This window comes from Trichosurus vulpecula, chromosome 4, assembly GCF_011100635.1.
Source record: "Trichosurus vulpecula isolate mTriVul1 chromosome 4, mTriVul1.pri, whole genome shotgun sequence".
Classification (NCBI taxonomy): Eukaryota; Metazoa; Chordata; class Mammalia; order Diprotodontia; family Phalangeridae; genus Trichosurus; species Trichosurus vulpecula.
In genome coordinates, this window is record NC_050576.1 from 108,324,217 (window position 1) to 108,341,356 (window position 17,140).

The following is a 17,140-nucleotide window of genomic DNA, read 5'->3' on the forward strand; positions in this document are numbered from 1 at the left end:
CAGAGAGGTATTTAGGGGCAGCTAGGTGGTGCAGTGGATAGAGCACCAGCCTGGAGTCAGGAAGACCTGAGTTCAAATCCAGCCTCAGACGCTTACTAGCTGTGTAACCCTGGGCAAGTCAGTTAATTCCAATTGCCTCTCAAAAAAAAAGGGGGTATTCAGGCTCCCTTGTGTTCGGGATCCATAAAATCACATTTGGGAGTTGGAAGAGATTTCAGTGGCTCTCTAGTCCAACCAATTCAAACTTGTGACATAAGCTTCTTGCAAATCCAGAAATTCCCAGATTTTATGGGGAAATCCAAATTGGCTTCAGGCCAAGGTCTTCTGCTAACAACTACTCTTTCCCAGTTGATTTCTTCCTTTTCTTAAAAGAACCCAGGCCCTAATTATCCCTGCTAGGCAGAGTCCCCTAAAGTAAGGTTGGGGATGAGAAGGGGGGAGATAGTGGTATATTGATTGGGAGAGCTAGAGGCCTAAGTGAGAAAATGCTCCATGTTTAGAATAGAAAGGAAAGTACCTTGGTAAAAATATGAATCCAGATAGTAGGAGTATTGATAATAATGATAGCCTCTGTCATTTACAGAGAGTTTTTAGAGTTTCCAACATACTTTATATACATTATTTCACTTGATCTTCCCAATAATCCTCTTGGTGGGTGCCATTTGCCCAATTTTATAGATGAGAAAACCAAAGCTCAAAGGAGTTTGCCCAGCACCACGTGGCTAATAAGTGTCTAAGATGGCATTTGAATCCAAGGCCTTCCTGGTTCCAAGGCCATCCAAATAAAAGCCACAAACAAACAAACAAAATAAACACCTCACAAGACCATTCTTCAAAATGGACATGTCTGGCTATTCTCTATAAAGAGTAACAGAAGTATCAGAACCAGCTCTGGGGAATAATGGGGCCTGAGTTGTATGTCCAAACCTGCTCATCATCTGTTTTATCTTTGGAAACACTAACTTCCAGACATTGATGATTCTGTGATCTTACTGGGATGGGGATAAGGGGGTCTTCTCCATCTATACAAATCACAGCCCCCCAAAGCTTCTTACTCAGGGCAATTCTTATCCGGGTCTTTAGGTAAGTTCTGAATAGAGAGTCCACTCAATATACTAGAGGCCTTTGTCTGGTTCTTTTGAGATTTGAGGGGGGAGAGGCATGGTGGCCACACTCAGGATGTCTGTTCTCCATCACTCTTACTTACAATATACTAACCAACCACCTTTTCTGCTCCTTGGTGTGTTCAACATCTTTCACCTGTTGCTTCTTGGAGCAAGTCATCATGCTGTAGGTAAGTGGTGTCAGATTCAGATAGAGTGGGGGCCATGAGCCCATACATAAAGATTCCTCTGGACCACATATTGACTTAGTTTTAAAATGTGATATCATCCAAGTTTTATTGTATTTTTATTTATTTTGCTAAGTATTTCCTAATTATGTTTTAATCTGGTTTGGGTAGCTCTTGGGGGTGCTTTGGGCCTCATGCAGCCCACAGGCCTTGTGTTTGACACCTCTACTGTAGCCTACCCCTACAGATCATGTATCTTCCCATACTTTAGAGAATTAAGCTGATAGAAAGATGGATGGATCAATGGAGATAGATAGATGGACGGACAGATGGACAGATGGATGGATGAATGGATAATGGACCATTTATTAAGTTCATACTACATGTCAGGCATCATGCTAAGCACTAGGGATACAAATACAAGCAAACAAGACTGTCCCTATCTTCAAGGTGCATACATTCTGATGGGGGAAGAATAAATAAGTAATTTTGACTATTATAAATACCTAAATGAAATACAAAGGGCATATGAAGGAAGATGCTGTCTGCATCCAGAGAAAAAGCTGAAAAATAGAAGGATGTATAGAATGGTTTTACATATATATATATATATATATATTTATATATATATTTGTCTCTAATATTAACCATTGCTAGGGTGAGAAGGGGAGGGAAGAAAAAAAGGAAATTAAAAGAAATTTACAAGATAGCTTTATTGTATTTTAAAAGGAATAGCAAGTTGCATATAATAAATGTTCAGTTTCATGTACAATCATCTTTTTTATTATACTGTGTTATGGAAATGCTTGTTTTATTCCATAAATTGAAAATAAATAAAACATTTTTTAAAAAGAAAAGCAAGTGGAGAGAGGAGGAAGTGTACCTCCATGTGCCTTCAATGCAGTGGAGGAGGTAGAGTCTGGAGATAGTCAAACTGAGAGTGAGAAGTATGGCTGAGATCCTTCCCGAACTGATGTTCCCCAGGGAAAGAGTTAGCAATGAGGAGAAGAGGTCTACAGGGTAGAGGTTTCCTAGGTGACATAGTAGATAGAACTCTGGACCTGGAGTCTGGAAGACCTGAGTTCAAATTTAGCCTCTACCACTTGCTAGCCGTGTGACCCTGGGCAAGTCACTTAACTGCTGCCTGCCTCAGTTTCTTAATAATAGTACCTACCTCCCAGGGTTGTTGAAAGGATCAAATTGGATCACATTTCTAAAGAGCCTAACCCAATTTGTTACTTAATAAATGTTTGTTTTCTTCCTTCCTAGGGTAGTTTCCATTTGTTGTTTGAGTCATCTGTGATTTTCCCAATGCTATCTAGCTCTAACTGCTCCTCCCATTCATTTCTAAGTCCAATTCATTCTTGATCTTCAGTGATTGTGTGTGAATATAAATATATATGTATGTATATATGTGTATATATATTCACATATATATGCGTATACATATATACACATCCATATATATGTGTGTGTATATATATATTTAGGTAAATGTATATTTTATTTATATATATTTACAAACACATACACACTGACCAACTAATTTAGTGTGCTGCCTGTCCATATGTGTGTCTCAATCTGAGCACTATACATTTATCTCTTTAGGACAACTATGGATTTCTTTGATAAGACTTTGTTGTGTTCCAGGGCTCCATGCAATTAGTATGTCATCTAATTGATGGATGATGGGGCCAAAGAAGTGGTGATTAATGAGTGAATATCTTCCCTGGAGGGAGGTGTCTAAAGGAGTGTCCAAATGATTTGTCTCTGGCCTGTGATGTTCAACATTTTAATCAATGACTTGGATGAAAGTTATAGATAAGTGTGCTTTTCAAATTTGCAAATGGGGACAGCAGCTACCAAGCAGGGCAGATAGGTTTCAACATGCTATAATAGTGGAGCAGTTCCAATAGTGTGATATTTAATGGGGATAAATGTAAAGTTGTAAGCTGTTTAGTCATTTCCAACTCTTCGTGACCTCATTTGGGGTTTTGCTTGGCAAGGATACTGCAGTGGTTTTGCCATTTCCTTCTCTAGCTCATTTTACAGATAAGAAAACTGAGGAAACAGGGTGAAGTGACTTGCCCAGGGTCACACAGCTAGTAAGTGCCTGAGATCAGATTTAAACTCAGGAAGATGACTCTTCTGGTTCCAAGCCCAGTGCTCTATGCACTGTGCCGTATCATGCACATTAATTTGTATTAATTTTGTATAAATTTAATATACATTTCTCCATGTACATGTTGTCTCCCCTGAAGGAATTTAAGCATTTTGAGGACAGGGACTTTCCCACTTTCATCTATGTGACTTTAGGGCTTATCACAGTACCTGGAACATTATAAGCGCTTAATAAAGCCTTGTCAATTGATTGATTAGTTCTCAAATTAGCATTGAACCAGAGAGTGTGGAAGGTCCTTTCCAGTTCTAGATTTTATGTTTGGGCTCACACCAAATTCTCCAGGTTCATTTGCCCTCCAGTGGGTTTTTACTGGTTTGAGAATCATAATTGTTATCATAATCTTAATAATCATCATCTCAAGGAAAGGAGAAGGAAAAATAATGGGCCATTCATTCAGCACACAAGGCGACAGGATACAAGCTGAAATGGTAGGGAAAGAATTAGACTGGGACACAAAGCCTAGGTTCAAATCCTGACTCCAAGACTTATTAGCTATTTGTCAATGGACGAGTCAACTAATGTGTCTAAGCACCAGCTTCCTTATCTATGAAACGGGGACAAAGATGCTTGCATTACTTTTTCTAGGGGGTTATTGTCAGTCAGCAAGCATTTAGTAAACACCTACTATGTGCCAGGCACTGCGCTAAGCCCTGAGGATACAAAGAAATGTAAAAAAAGCAGCCCCTGCTCTCAAGGAGCTCAGAATCTAATGGATAGACAACATGCAAACAGCTATGATTTCTGTAATCCTTAAAATGCTATATAAACAGGAGCTATGAGTAGTCAGAGAATTCTTCTACTTCATAATCTGTAAAATGGGTTCAAAAAATCAACATCACACATATAGGAGGGGAGGGGCAGTGTGGCTAGAGAACTGCTTCTATGAGAAAGATTTGGGGGGTTACTGAACTGCTGCCTCACTGAGTTAACTGGGTGACTGTCTGTGAAAGTAAATAAAAAAACAAATAAATCAAGGTAATGGGATCTTAGGCAACTGTATTAAGAGAGGAATAGTGTCAAAAAACAAAGATGTGATTTTTTCTGCCCTAGGTCAGATCATAGCTGAAGTACTGTGGGCACATAGCGAGATTTTAAGTGACTTGTTCTGGGCACATTTTAGACATTTTAGAAAAGACACAGACAAGTTTGGGTGTATCCGGTACAGTGACACAACCAAAGAATGCACCACATTAGGATCAATTAAAGGAACTAGGAACTGGAATTCTTTAGTCCTGAAAAGAGAAGACTGGGGGGGGGGGGAGGAGAGGGGATTAAAATATTATCTTTAAGTAGCATGATCTATAAGTTGCAAGAGCCACCCAATCCAATCCCCTCATGATACAGATAGAGAAACTGAGGGCCAAGGAAGTTAAATACCTCCCTCCAGGTCACACAGGAAAGATGTATCAGAGGCAGGATTTGAACCCAGGCCTTCTGAGTTTAGAACAAATCCTTCTTTCATTATACCACATGGAGAAGATGAATTCAATTTATTCTACTTGGCCCCAGAGGAGAGAATTAGGAGCAATAAGTAGTAAGTTTCAGAAAGATGGATTTAGAGATGATGTACATAGTCATTAAGCTCCCTCTCAGAATTGTGGGAAGAGAGGACACAAGCAAGAAGACAGCTAGGATTTGTGATTGAGTGTTTACGGGAAGGCCCCAGCAGAGGAAAAGGTTATGGGATGGCTTGGCTCCCTGCTATGATACTGTGTTTTAAGTTCTTTGCTGTTATGATTAAGTGGACTTGCTGGTTTGGGGATATAATTGCTGCTATGTTGAATTGGAGTTATTGGTTTTGGGATTGATCCTCTGGTGTCTGAATAAATGTTTTACTTCTTTTGCCTTCTGTATGGAAACTCTCTTATATTCTGCAATACAGAACTATACAGGCATATTCATGGTCACCATCGATATGGTGACACTTGTTTTACTGATATAGTGAGTGAATGAATGACCAAATCAGTGAGTGAATGAAGGAATGAATGAGTGAGTGAATGAAGGAATGATTATTTTCATAACTGTATTTTAATATAATTGATTTCCTTGGTAATGCCATGTATTTTATTTTATGCATTTAAAAAATTTTCTGAGAAGTGGTTCATAGGTTTACCATACTGCCAAAGGGGTCTATGACACAGACAAAAAGGTTAAGAACCCTAGTATGGAAGAAGAAGAGGAGAAGGTTCAGGATAGAGCCTTGGGGACACTGACAATGAGTAGGCATGGTCTGGATGAAGAACCAACAAAGGAGACTGAGAAGGAACTGTCAGACACGTAGGAGGAGAACCAGGAGAGAGTTTCTTTAATCATTTTTGAGTTGTGTCCAAGTCTTCATGATCCCATTTGGGGTTTTCCTGGCAGAGATACTGGAGTAGTTTGTCATTTTTTTCTCCAGCTCATTTTTACAGATGAGGAAACTGAGGCAAACAGGGTTAAGTGACTTGCCCAGGGTCACACAGCCAATGTCTGCAGCTGGATTTGAACTCAGGAAGATGAATCTTCCTGATTAGCTTCCCCAGAGAGAGTAGTGTCACAAAATCTAGAGAGGAAAGAAGGTCTAGGAAAAGTAGCTCACTGTGTCAAAAACTACAGAGAGGTCACAAAGGAGAAGGTAGAGAAAAGACCACTAGATTGGACAATCAAGAGTTCCTGGGTAACTTTGGAGAGAGCAGTTGAATGATGCAGTCTGAAGCCAGACTGCAAAGAGTTAAGAAGCCAGTGAGGGGAGAGGGAGTGGAAGCCTTAATTGTAGATGACTTTCTAAAGGAATTTGGCCATGAAGAGGAGGAGAGATATAGGACGATAGCTATCAGAGATGGTTGGATTAGGTTGGAATTTTAAAAAAAAAATTGTGTGTGTGTGTGTGTGTGTGTATTTTTTATGGATGGGGGAGACATGGGAATATTTTTAGATAGTAGGAAAAGAGTCAGTAGATAAGGAGAGATTGAAGAATAAGTGGCAGAGTAGGAATGACAGAGAGGGCAATCTGATGGAAAAAGGGATGGAATGGGATCAGTTGGGCACTTAGGGGCATTCACATTGGCAAGGAGAAGGAGCACCTCTTTTATGAGGGACAGATGTGACAGAAGACATAGGAAGGGATTCAGAAGGCATCCAAGTGATATAAGGGGAGGGGGTGGAGAAGGAGATCTTGGTAAATGGCCTCAATTTCCTCATCGAAATGTGGAGGGAAAATCCCCAGCTGAGAGGGTGGAGGAAGAGGCGCCATAGGAAACATGAGAAGACATGAAGAGGTTTGGGAAAACTGCTGTGGATGGTAGGATAGTGAATTAAGCAGGGAGATGTGAAAGGATTGCCTTGCCACAGTGAAAACCCAGTTGAGATTATGTAACATGAATGTGTAGTTGATCTATTCAGAGTGGTTCCATAATTTTCTCCAGCTCCATTTAGGAGCTTGTAAATAAGTACAAAGACAGTGGATAGCGAAGAAATTCAAGGTTGAGGCTTGATGAGTCATGATAGCAATAGGATAAGGGGACAATGGACTTGGGTGTAGAGAATGGTGTCGAATCGATCTAGTTCATCAAGGGGTCAAGATAGGGAAAAGAGAAAATTATAGACAGAGTAGGAGTGATGATCTGGGAAAGAACTCGGGGGTGGAAGGACTGGAGGTCACAGTGACAGGGGGAGGGGACAGAAGATAGAAGAAAAGATAGAATGATAAAAGGGATAAGGAATTTTGGAGTTCATGAACATTGAAGTGGAATATTCGTGGGTGATGGCGAAGTCAAGGGCACAACCATTTCTGTATGTAGCTAAGGCATGGGAAATGAATAACCTAGAACTGGGAAGTTAGGAAGTTTGAGGGAGTATTCATGTGTATGTTGCCAAGAAGGCAAGAGTTGGAATAGAGAGAAAGAATGTGAGCCAGGCACTAACCTAATTGAGGAAGGAAGGAGAACGGGGGCAGAGGGAGTAGATTACAGCCACTGGAATTCTGATTTGGTGATAAATTTGTAATGAATAAACCTCAAAGGAAGAGAAATTCCTCGGTGATAGTGGCAACATGAGAGTCTGAAAGTGACAATAGGGAGCAAGGAGTATTCCCCTTCCTAAGTTGGGGTCAGGAGTCTACTGGAGTCAGCTCTGCTCATGAGCCAATTGTTAAATTTTCAGTACGAGCATTTACCTCTTCAAAACTGGCATCAGGGCTTGACTTATTATTTCGCTGATTGTCTAGACTTAAGAAAGTGATGGAGAAAGTATTAGTGCAGATTAAACCTAAAAGTATATTGTTGAGTACATTTCTTTTTTCAGAGAGCCAGTTGTTAAACATTTACCAGCGCATCTTTTGTTGGGGGTATGAGTGAATTTGAAACCAGTACTATAAATGATCTCTAGGGATGTCAGATCATCTGGAGGGAGCCAAATCTCAGTGAGAGCAGGAATATGAAGGGAGAGGGAAAGGAAAAGCCTTAAGATGAAATCAAATTTGTGAACTCTAGATCAAGCATTCTAGGGAGCACAGTGGAAGGGGCAAGTTGATCCGGAGTGGGATATTTTGGGCTTAGAGTTGAGGGGGATGGGAATAAGGAGATGAGTAGTTTGGGGATGGGGAATGAAGTATGATGATAGCAAGGGGTTCCAAATTGCTTTGGATGGGGAGAGTTTGACAAGTGGGAAGTATGCTAATGGTTGAGGAATGAGTGCAAGAAGAGGATCAGAGACTAGAGAGAGGGCTGTTGGAGGAGATAGATGTTCAGCCCCCTCCCCCCACTATCCCCAATGTCTAACCTTGTGGCAGATGGTGATGTTGTGTCCTGTGAATGCCAGAGAGCCCAACTCACATCAGGGGAGAGCCTTTAATGTCATTTCTAGTGAGAAAAGAATATCTATTTCTGATGTTAAACCACTTGGTAATTCCAAGGTCCTTGATGCAAATAACTTTCTTTTTGAAGAGTTCAGTAGCTACAGCTGCTAAAGAGGCTGAGGCTGTAACATCAGCAAAGGCAGTTGGCTCCCCTTGCAATAGCTGCAGATTCTGGCCTGTGGCATGAGGACACTACAATTCTGGGGGCAATGGACTTGAGTGTAGGGAAGTGTAGAATTGATCTAGTTCATTGAGGAGTCAAAATGGGGAAAGGAGAAAAATATAGCCAGTGTATAGCCAGACTAGGCTGTCTCCACCAGGGTCTTGGGATGGCTTGGCCAATGGTGGTTTGACTCGTTGACCCCATGCTATCTGCTGTTTCTCCCTCAGGATGCCTTGGTCCTTCAGCTGGACTGGCTCATCTGCCCCACAGGTGGCAGTTGTTCAACAATTGGTGATGGGGTAATGGTTGTGCAGATGAGGGCCCCCTTCTCAATAGGGTTTGCCCCCCTGGATGATGGTTGTAGAGGCCAGGTTGGGAGTTGGATAAATGCTATGGGGGCACAGCAATCCATGGGACTTGGGTTTCCCTGCCTGTCTGTGGCAGTTGGTGATTGGCATATCAGGGGTGGAGAACCTGCCGGCTTGAAGCCACATGTGGTCCTCTAGGTCCTCAAGTGCAGCCCTTTGAATCCAAGATTCACATAAAAAATTCCCTTCAAAAAAAGGATTTATTCTGTAAAACTTGGACTCAGTCAAAAGGCTGCACCCAAGGACCTAGAAGGTCACATGTGGCCTTTGGACTGAAGATTTCCCACCTCTCATAGTTTCAGGGATCCACAAGGTTGCTCCCCTCAATATTTGGAGGGAGTAATTCCCAGGGTTCTTGAGCTCTGAGTCCTCAGAGGAGGTGGCAGCCATGGTGTTAGCACATGCTGCCTCCTGTCTCTTCCACTGGATATGTTGCTGCTTCAGATAGGCTGATTCACAATGTTGATTATATATTGAATTAGATATCTCCTGAGGTCTCTAAGAATTGGAAAGTTCTTAGATAATATTATGATGGCACATAAGCTGCAATGATTTTATCCTTGTATTTCTAGTTTCTTTATGTCTTCTGGTCTCATTTATCATCAGAATGCCAAATGAACACGGTTCAGTCACTCCTTGATCATTGGACAAAGATCATGCATTATGAATTCAAGCAATTAAATTAATACTTGCCTATGAAGTGTGTGAGTTTTAGCTCCCTCGCCCCTCTCTCCACTACTCCATCACTGAAACCATACAAGAAGAAGGGGCTGCCCAAAACAGAAACATTTTGCATTTTTATCTGACTTATGAGAGGTAGTGTGCGATGATGGACAGCAATCTGGCCTCGGGGTTGACCAATGGCCAGAATCTATGGAAAACCTGGGTTTGTCTAGTCTAGGGGCGGGGAGCCTATGTCCTTAAGGCCACATGTGGCCTTCCAGATCCTTAAGTGTGGCCTTTTGACTGAATCCAAAGTTTACATGTGGCCTTCTAGTCCAAATTTTAAACTGTGGATTCAGTCAAAAGGCCACACTTAAGGATCTGGAAGGCCACAGGTTCCCCACCCCTGGTCTAGTCTCTGACACATACTAGCTGTGAGACTCTGGGCGAATCACTCAGCCTCAGTGTTCTAGGCCACTCTCTAAGACTATCAATTTCAAACAAAATAGAACTCTAATCAATGCAATAACCAGCCAATGGATTCCAGAGAACCATCGTGGAAACATACTGCCCACCTCCTGCAAGAACAGTAAGGGACCGGAAGACACAGAATGAGATACGTTTTTGTACATGGTCAATGTGGGGATTCATTTTTCTTGATAATGCATATTTGTTACAAGGGTTTTCTTTTTCTTTTTGTCTCAATGGGGGTGGTTAAATGGGAGGGCAATAAAAATGCTTATTCATCGAAAAGAAACAAAATTTAATTTTAAAAAATACAAAGAAAGTGCCAATCAAAGTAAATCAAGGGAGTTTCCTCATTTGGGAGTTCCCTATACCAATGAAATCATAAGTCCCATCCTTAGCTGATGCATAAGCTGCCATGGCCAAACAATTCATCGTCTAGTGAGTGGCCAAACTTCTGGTCATGAGCCTCTCTGTGGTTGGTGAAGTTGATTCTCAAACAATCAGCAGTCTGTTACTGGGACCCGTGTCCATCTTAGTAGGACATGCCAAAGCTTGGAGTCTGCCAGCAAAGCCTTCAAGAACCCAAGGTCATTGCCATGTAAGACTGAGGTATGAGGTGTGCCATTTTGGGGAGGCTTACTTGTTTTTCCATTAGAAATACAACTTCTAAATACCCAGAGAATGGTTTTCCCCAAGCTTGTACCCTGGCCTGGACTACTCCATGAATAAGCAGCTTGAATCTAACCCCATCTTGATACCTCCACATCCATCCTCATCATCACCAATCATATTTAGATATTGCTTTAAGGTTTATAAAGAACTTTGCATGGGTTATCTCATTTAATCCTCACAAAACTCCTATATGGTATGCGCTATTATGATCCTCATTTACAGATGAGGGAACTGAGGCTGAGAAGTTAAAAGACTTGCCTAGGATCATTCTGCTATTAAGTGTCTGAGAGCTGATTTGAATTTAACTATCCCTGACTCCTGGGGCAGCTAGGTGGCACAATGGATAGAGTGCTGGGCCTGGAGCATGGAAGACTCATCTTCCCAAGTTCAGATCTGGCCTCAGACACTTGCTAGCTAGGTGACCTTGGGCAAGTCACTTAATACTGTTGGCCTCAGTTTCCTCATCTGTAAAATGAGCTGGAGAAGGAAATGGCAAACCACTCCAGTATCTCTGCCAAGAAAACTTCCAATGGGGTCATGAAGAGTTGGAAACAACTGAAACAGTTGAACAACATTTCCAGGGTTCTCTCCTTTGCACAACCTAGCTACATCTAGTAAGGGCATGGAGAGTGGGAGAGGCACATGTTGTTTGGTCTCCCAGTTCTTTGCGATATGGTGGCTTCTGGCTGTCTGGTTTGCCACAGCTGAATCTCAGGCTGAAGCTGCTGTCACCCCAATGACCCTGAAGGGAATTCCCTGAACTGGCCTCCCTGGGTACCTGTAACTATTGCCAGACATCCCATGTTTGGTCTCAATGAGACCAGGTAGGACTCTCAGTGACAGTTCGGATGACTTTGAAAGTCAAATACAGATGTTTTATAAGTGAAATGGCCAAGCCTCTGACATCTCAGCAGCAAAGCTTATAGCTGGGTAAGAGGTTCTCTGTCCTACTAATCATATTCTAAGTGAGCCTAAGGCTAACAGAACTTCTTCAGGGAGAGAGGTTGATAACAGTAATGCCCTGAGTCTCAGTAGTCTTTTTCTTCAAAGACCTAGAATCGCTTTTTTGGCTGTTGAGTCATTTCAGTCATGTCTGACTCTTTGTGACCCTATTTGGGGTTTTCTTGGCAAAGACACTGGCATGATTTGCCCTTTCTTTCTCCAGCTCATTTTACAGATGAGGAAACTGAGGCAGACAGCTTTAAGTGACTTGCCCAGCTAGTAAGTGTCTTAGGTAGAATTTGAACCTGGGCCTTCCTGACTTTGGGACCAGCTCTCTAACCACTGCACCGCCTAGCTGCCTCCCCAGAATCACTATCCCTTCCATTTTTTTGAGGTGTGTCTCAGAAACAGGGGAGGACACAGATACCAAATTCATGTTCTAAATGAGGGTACTTGGGAGCAGAGAGGTTTAGAGATTTGCTCAATTTTACATAGCCCGTTTAGGAGAGACAGCCAAGAAAAAGTGGTTAGAGGGCAGTCAGTCTGGGGATCCATGTATCTCCAAGCAGTGTTAAAGATTATTTTATGTATGACCTCTTTTCTCTGCATCATCCTAAGTGCCCTTGATCAAACATCCCATAACTGGAAGCTATGGAGGAGCAGCCCAGCCTGACTGGAGTTGGTCCAGCCTGCCTCTGGTCTAGCTCCCAGCTCCTGGCTCTTCATCAAAGGCAGCAGCCCTACCCCTCTCCCCAAAGCCTTCACCCTCTCCAGCCTAGGACTGGGAGGAAGATAAAAAGAGTCGGGGGAGACCTCTGTGTCTTCACGGGCTCCCTTCTATTGGTGTCCTTCTTATGTCTCTGCTGCATTCCATGGCTTCCTGCTCCTGTGGTGGGGTTGGAGATCATTTGGAATGCGGGGAGCCTCAGCCTGGCACTCTCCCTCTCTAGCTAGCCAAGAGAGGAAAGCTGATGCAAATCTGGATGGAATATTTGACTTTTTCCAAGTTGGAAAGAAGAAAGAAGAAAAATAATCCTTATCATGAACCCAGCTGAAGTAGCTTAGAATTATCAATTCCAAAATGGAGGCCAGGATAGAGGTGGCGTCACTGAACTCCTAAAAATAAACTCTTTCCTTCCCTCCCCTCCCATGACATAGTGGAAGGAGAACTGGAGTTGGAGTCAGAAGACCTGGGCTTGAATCCTGACCACTGATACACTGCGTGACATTGGGCAAGACATTTCCCCACTGTCGGCCTCAATTACCTTCTCTGTAAAATGATGAAGTGAGGCTCAAGGCAAGTCTCTTTTCTCTAGGTCATGGGTGCCTACTTGGTCAAACTGGTACCGGCAGTGTGAGTTCTGCTATAGAAGACTTCCTCCAGGGCCAGTCGTGATTTGAGACCCACTATCCCCAAGAGCAGCACAAAAGCCACTAGACTGGTTGTCTGCTAGGGTAGCCCCCACCAAGCCCTGACCTCTCTCTGTAGGTACACCTCAAGTCCCAGACCACCTAATCCCCTGAGCCTCAGGGTTGAAGGAGCTCCAAAGACAAACCTTTGAGTGATGGTAGGGGGTGGTGTACCTACCTACTCCAGATTCTGCTACTTTAAAAGAGAACATTTACAGAGTGAGATCCAAGACCTTCCCTTCCTTTATATCCAGCACTTTCCAGCTACTTCGTAAAGATTAGTTACTTGGGTTCTTTTTGATGCTTCATATGTGTGGCCCTTCTTGTACCATTGAAGTTGGTAATTCTATTAAATTCAAATGAGCATTTATTAAGTGCTTCTCATATGTCTAGGCACTGCATCAGGCAATAGAGATCCAAAAACAAAATAGTCCGGTCTTTAAGAAGCTTATACTCTATTCCTTAATAGAATCTTAATAGGTCTTTGAAAATGCAGTTCAGTCGTTTTCAGTGGTGTCCAACTCTTCATGACCCCATTTGGGGTTTTCTTGGCAAAGATACTGGAGTGGTTTGCCATTTCCTTCTCCAGCTCATTTTACAGATAAGGAAACTGAGGCAAACAGGGTTAATTGATTCACCCAGGGTCACACAGCTAGTAAGTGCCTAAGGTTGGATTTGAGCCCAGGTCTTCCTGACTCAGGCCCAGCACTCTATCCACTATGCTACCTAGCTGCCCTCTTTGTAAATTACAGTGGCTAGAAGAATTCATTACCCATTGGGCCAGCCAGTTAGCGGTGATAAGTCTCTTTCTAGAGCAATTCCCTAGCCAAGTTAGCCAGCCTGTATCCAGTAGAATAGTAGCTCACTGGGGTCAGGAGCTGCTTCATTTTTGCCTTTGTTCTCCCGGCGCCTAACCCATAGGAGGCGCCTTAATAAAGGCTTGTGGAATTAAATCTAGAGACAGTAGAAACAGCACTGTGAATGCTGGGGACATGAGCTCAAATTTTCCCTCTGTCCCTTACAACCTGTGGGACTCTGGGCAAATCCCTTAACCTCTCTGGGCTGTTTTCTCAGCCATAAAATGAGGGGGATGGGCTAGATGGTCTCTAAGGTCCTCCATGATCCTTTATCTCAGTTGCTGGCCCCTCAGTCCCTGGGCCTAGGCTGAAAAGCTTTCCCAGTGAAGTGAGACCTGCCAGGGCTTGTACTCCACAGTCATAGCCTTTCAAAGCCCAGGATCAGCTTTACACCTACATGAGGCATCATAGCAAGCCTTGGTGGAGTTCGGTTACTTGGGTTTCTGAGGCTCAGCTACTCACAGTGAATCTTCTCTCTATGGGGAAGGGGGAAAAGATTCAGGCTTTCTGCTAGAGAACTGTTGACTTAACAGTTAAGCAAGAACGAGGGGAGTTTTCCTAAAAAGTTTGCCCCCTGAGTTCTGATGGTGAACCTTCCTCCTCAGTCTTTCTACCCTCAGAGATCTTCTGAAAAAAAAGCGGTATGAGTCAAAGTCACAGGGGCATCCCCAGTGACCTTGGGGATTCACAGGCTGCAGAAAAATCCCTGAAAGTAAAACAGAACATGACTCACTTCTTCTTTACTATAGGCTCCTCTTAGGACAATAATCTGGGGCAGCTAGGTGTCGAAGTAGATAGAGCAGGAGGACCTGAGTTCAAATGCGACCTGAGACTCTTGACACTTACTAGCTGGGTGACCCTAGGCAAGTCACTTAATCCCAATTGCCTCGCAAAAGAATAAAATAAAGGCAACAATCTGTCGCTTCCTTTCCACTCTGCTTCTTACTTAATGAATAACCCGAGCTGAGTTACTGGGCTTGTTTCCACATCCATATAATAAAGGGGGTTAGAGTAGATGGCCTTGGAGGTCCCTTCCACCTCTAGAACTATGATCCTCCATGTTTCCCTATAGGAGGAAGCTAGGTGGCTCAGTGGCTAGAATGCTGGTCCTGGATCAGGAAGATATGAGTTCGAATGTGGCCTCAGAAACTTACTAGCTATGTGACCCTGAGCAAATCATTTAACTTCTGTTTGTTTTAATGCACTAAAGAAGGAGGAAATGGCAAACCACTCCAGTATCTTTGCCAAGAAAACTCCTTGGACAGTATGGTCCATGGAGGTTGTGAAGAGCTGAACAACAATAACGAGTTTCCTTATGATCTTCTTCGGCATTTCAATCATGAAGGAAGTAGAGGGGGAGGGGTAAAATCTCTCCAACAGCTTTATCATGTAGGGTCCTTGACCCTCTCTGATGACACCCCACCTCAAGGAGCCTAATGCATTTCCTCCCAGCATACACACACACACACACACACACACAGACACAGACACAGACACACACACACACACACACACACACAGACACAGACACAGACACAGACACAGACACACACACACACACAGACAAAATCTCCTTACCCTCCCACCTCCATAATGCCATGAGCAGGTCGTGCTTTGTGTGAGTCACAGGCAGAAAAAGTCTACGATTTAGAGCCAAGAAGTTTTGCCAATTTGGAGAAAAATTCCCAGCTGAGGGTACTGCTGCCAGCAACCCCAGCCTTACAGCCTGAACAGCCAAAGGATAATTTAGCTAAAACAAAGTGTCCAAGCAAAGACACGAGCACTTTGCCCCCTTTCCCTAGCCAATTGTTATTCAGTTATTTCGGTCATGTCTGATTCTTCAGGACCCCTTTTGGGGTTTTCTTGGCAAGGATACTGGAGTGGTTTGCTATTTCTTTCTCCAGCTCATTTTACTTATGAAGAAATGGGGTTAAGTGACTTGCCCAGGGTCACACAAGTAGTAAGAGTCTGTGGCTGGATTTTAATTCGGGTCTTCTTGACCCCAGGTGCACTGCTTGCTCTATCCACTGCACCATCTAGCTACCCTACCCTGGTCAATACTTAGTCCTATAAAGAATTTGGGATTTAGGATTTGACCCCTAGAATGCCCCTTGTTTAGGCCTGAAATTGGAGGTTGGCTCTAATTATGAATATGTGCTCATGTACGGGGGAGGATAAAGCATCCATGGGCTCTACCTTGCCCTACCCAATGGAGGAACCTGTCATGGTCCTGTCTGGGGAGGAGGGTCATGTAGATGGTTCCCAATTCCATCCTACAGACCTCATTATCTTGACTCACATCACATAACCTGCTAGTAAACTTGATAAATGTTTAAAGTCTGCTGCACTGAGTTATTTTATCTCCAGTTTTCATCTCCATTCCCATTCCGGAGGAGAAGAGTTTGGGGAAGAGTCCCTTCCAGAAGGAGCAGCCTCTTCCTTCAGAAATGCTCGACATAGCCACCCCTGACTTGGACATCTATTCAGACAGCTGGTGGGCTTGGGGGGAGTACTGGAGGAGGGCTTTTTAAGGCCTGAATTAGTCGCACGATTCTCTGGTTCCCAAGGTCGGTGGAGACTTTGCTCTGTCGCTCCTACAACACTGCAATCCTCAATTTCCCCCAAGGGGTTCATCACACTGGATTGACAAAACAAACATGCATGCTTCAGAAAAGGAAAAAACAGAAAACAACTGTGGCAGTGGCTGTGATTTTTCTGGGCCTCCTTCTTCTCTAATCCATCCTTCACCAAGCAGCCAAAATAATACTAGCTGACATTTACACATCACAATGACTTAAAGTTTGCAAAACCCCTTGTATCCTTTATCTCGTGTAATCCTTAAAACAATCCCAGTGAGGGAGGTACTGTTATCATCCCTGTTTAACAGAGAAGACAACTGAGGCTGGTCAAGTGAATTACTCAGTGTTAGACATCTAATAAGGGCAGGCAGGATTTCAATCCAGGTCTGCCTCCAAGTCTTGCATGCTTTTATACCAGGTGGCCTTCTTGAAGCAAGGGTCTGACTGTCATCCCCGCCATGGAAAACCTTCAGTTTCCATGAGGGATAGGGGCTGTACATGATTTCACTGGTATAGGGAACTCCTAGACGAGGAAACTCCCTCTACCAGTACAGATCAGTACCTTCTAAATAGAGAGTTGCCAAGAACATTGGGACATTAAATGACTTGTCCATACATTAAAAGACACATACAGCCAGTGTGTGTCAGACAAGGAACCCAGTTCTTCCTGGCCTTGAGGTTTGACTTCTGTTTACATGCTGCCACCATTCC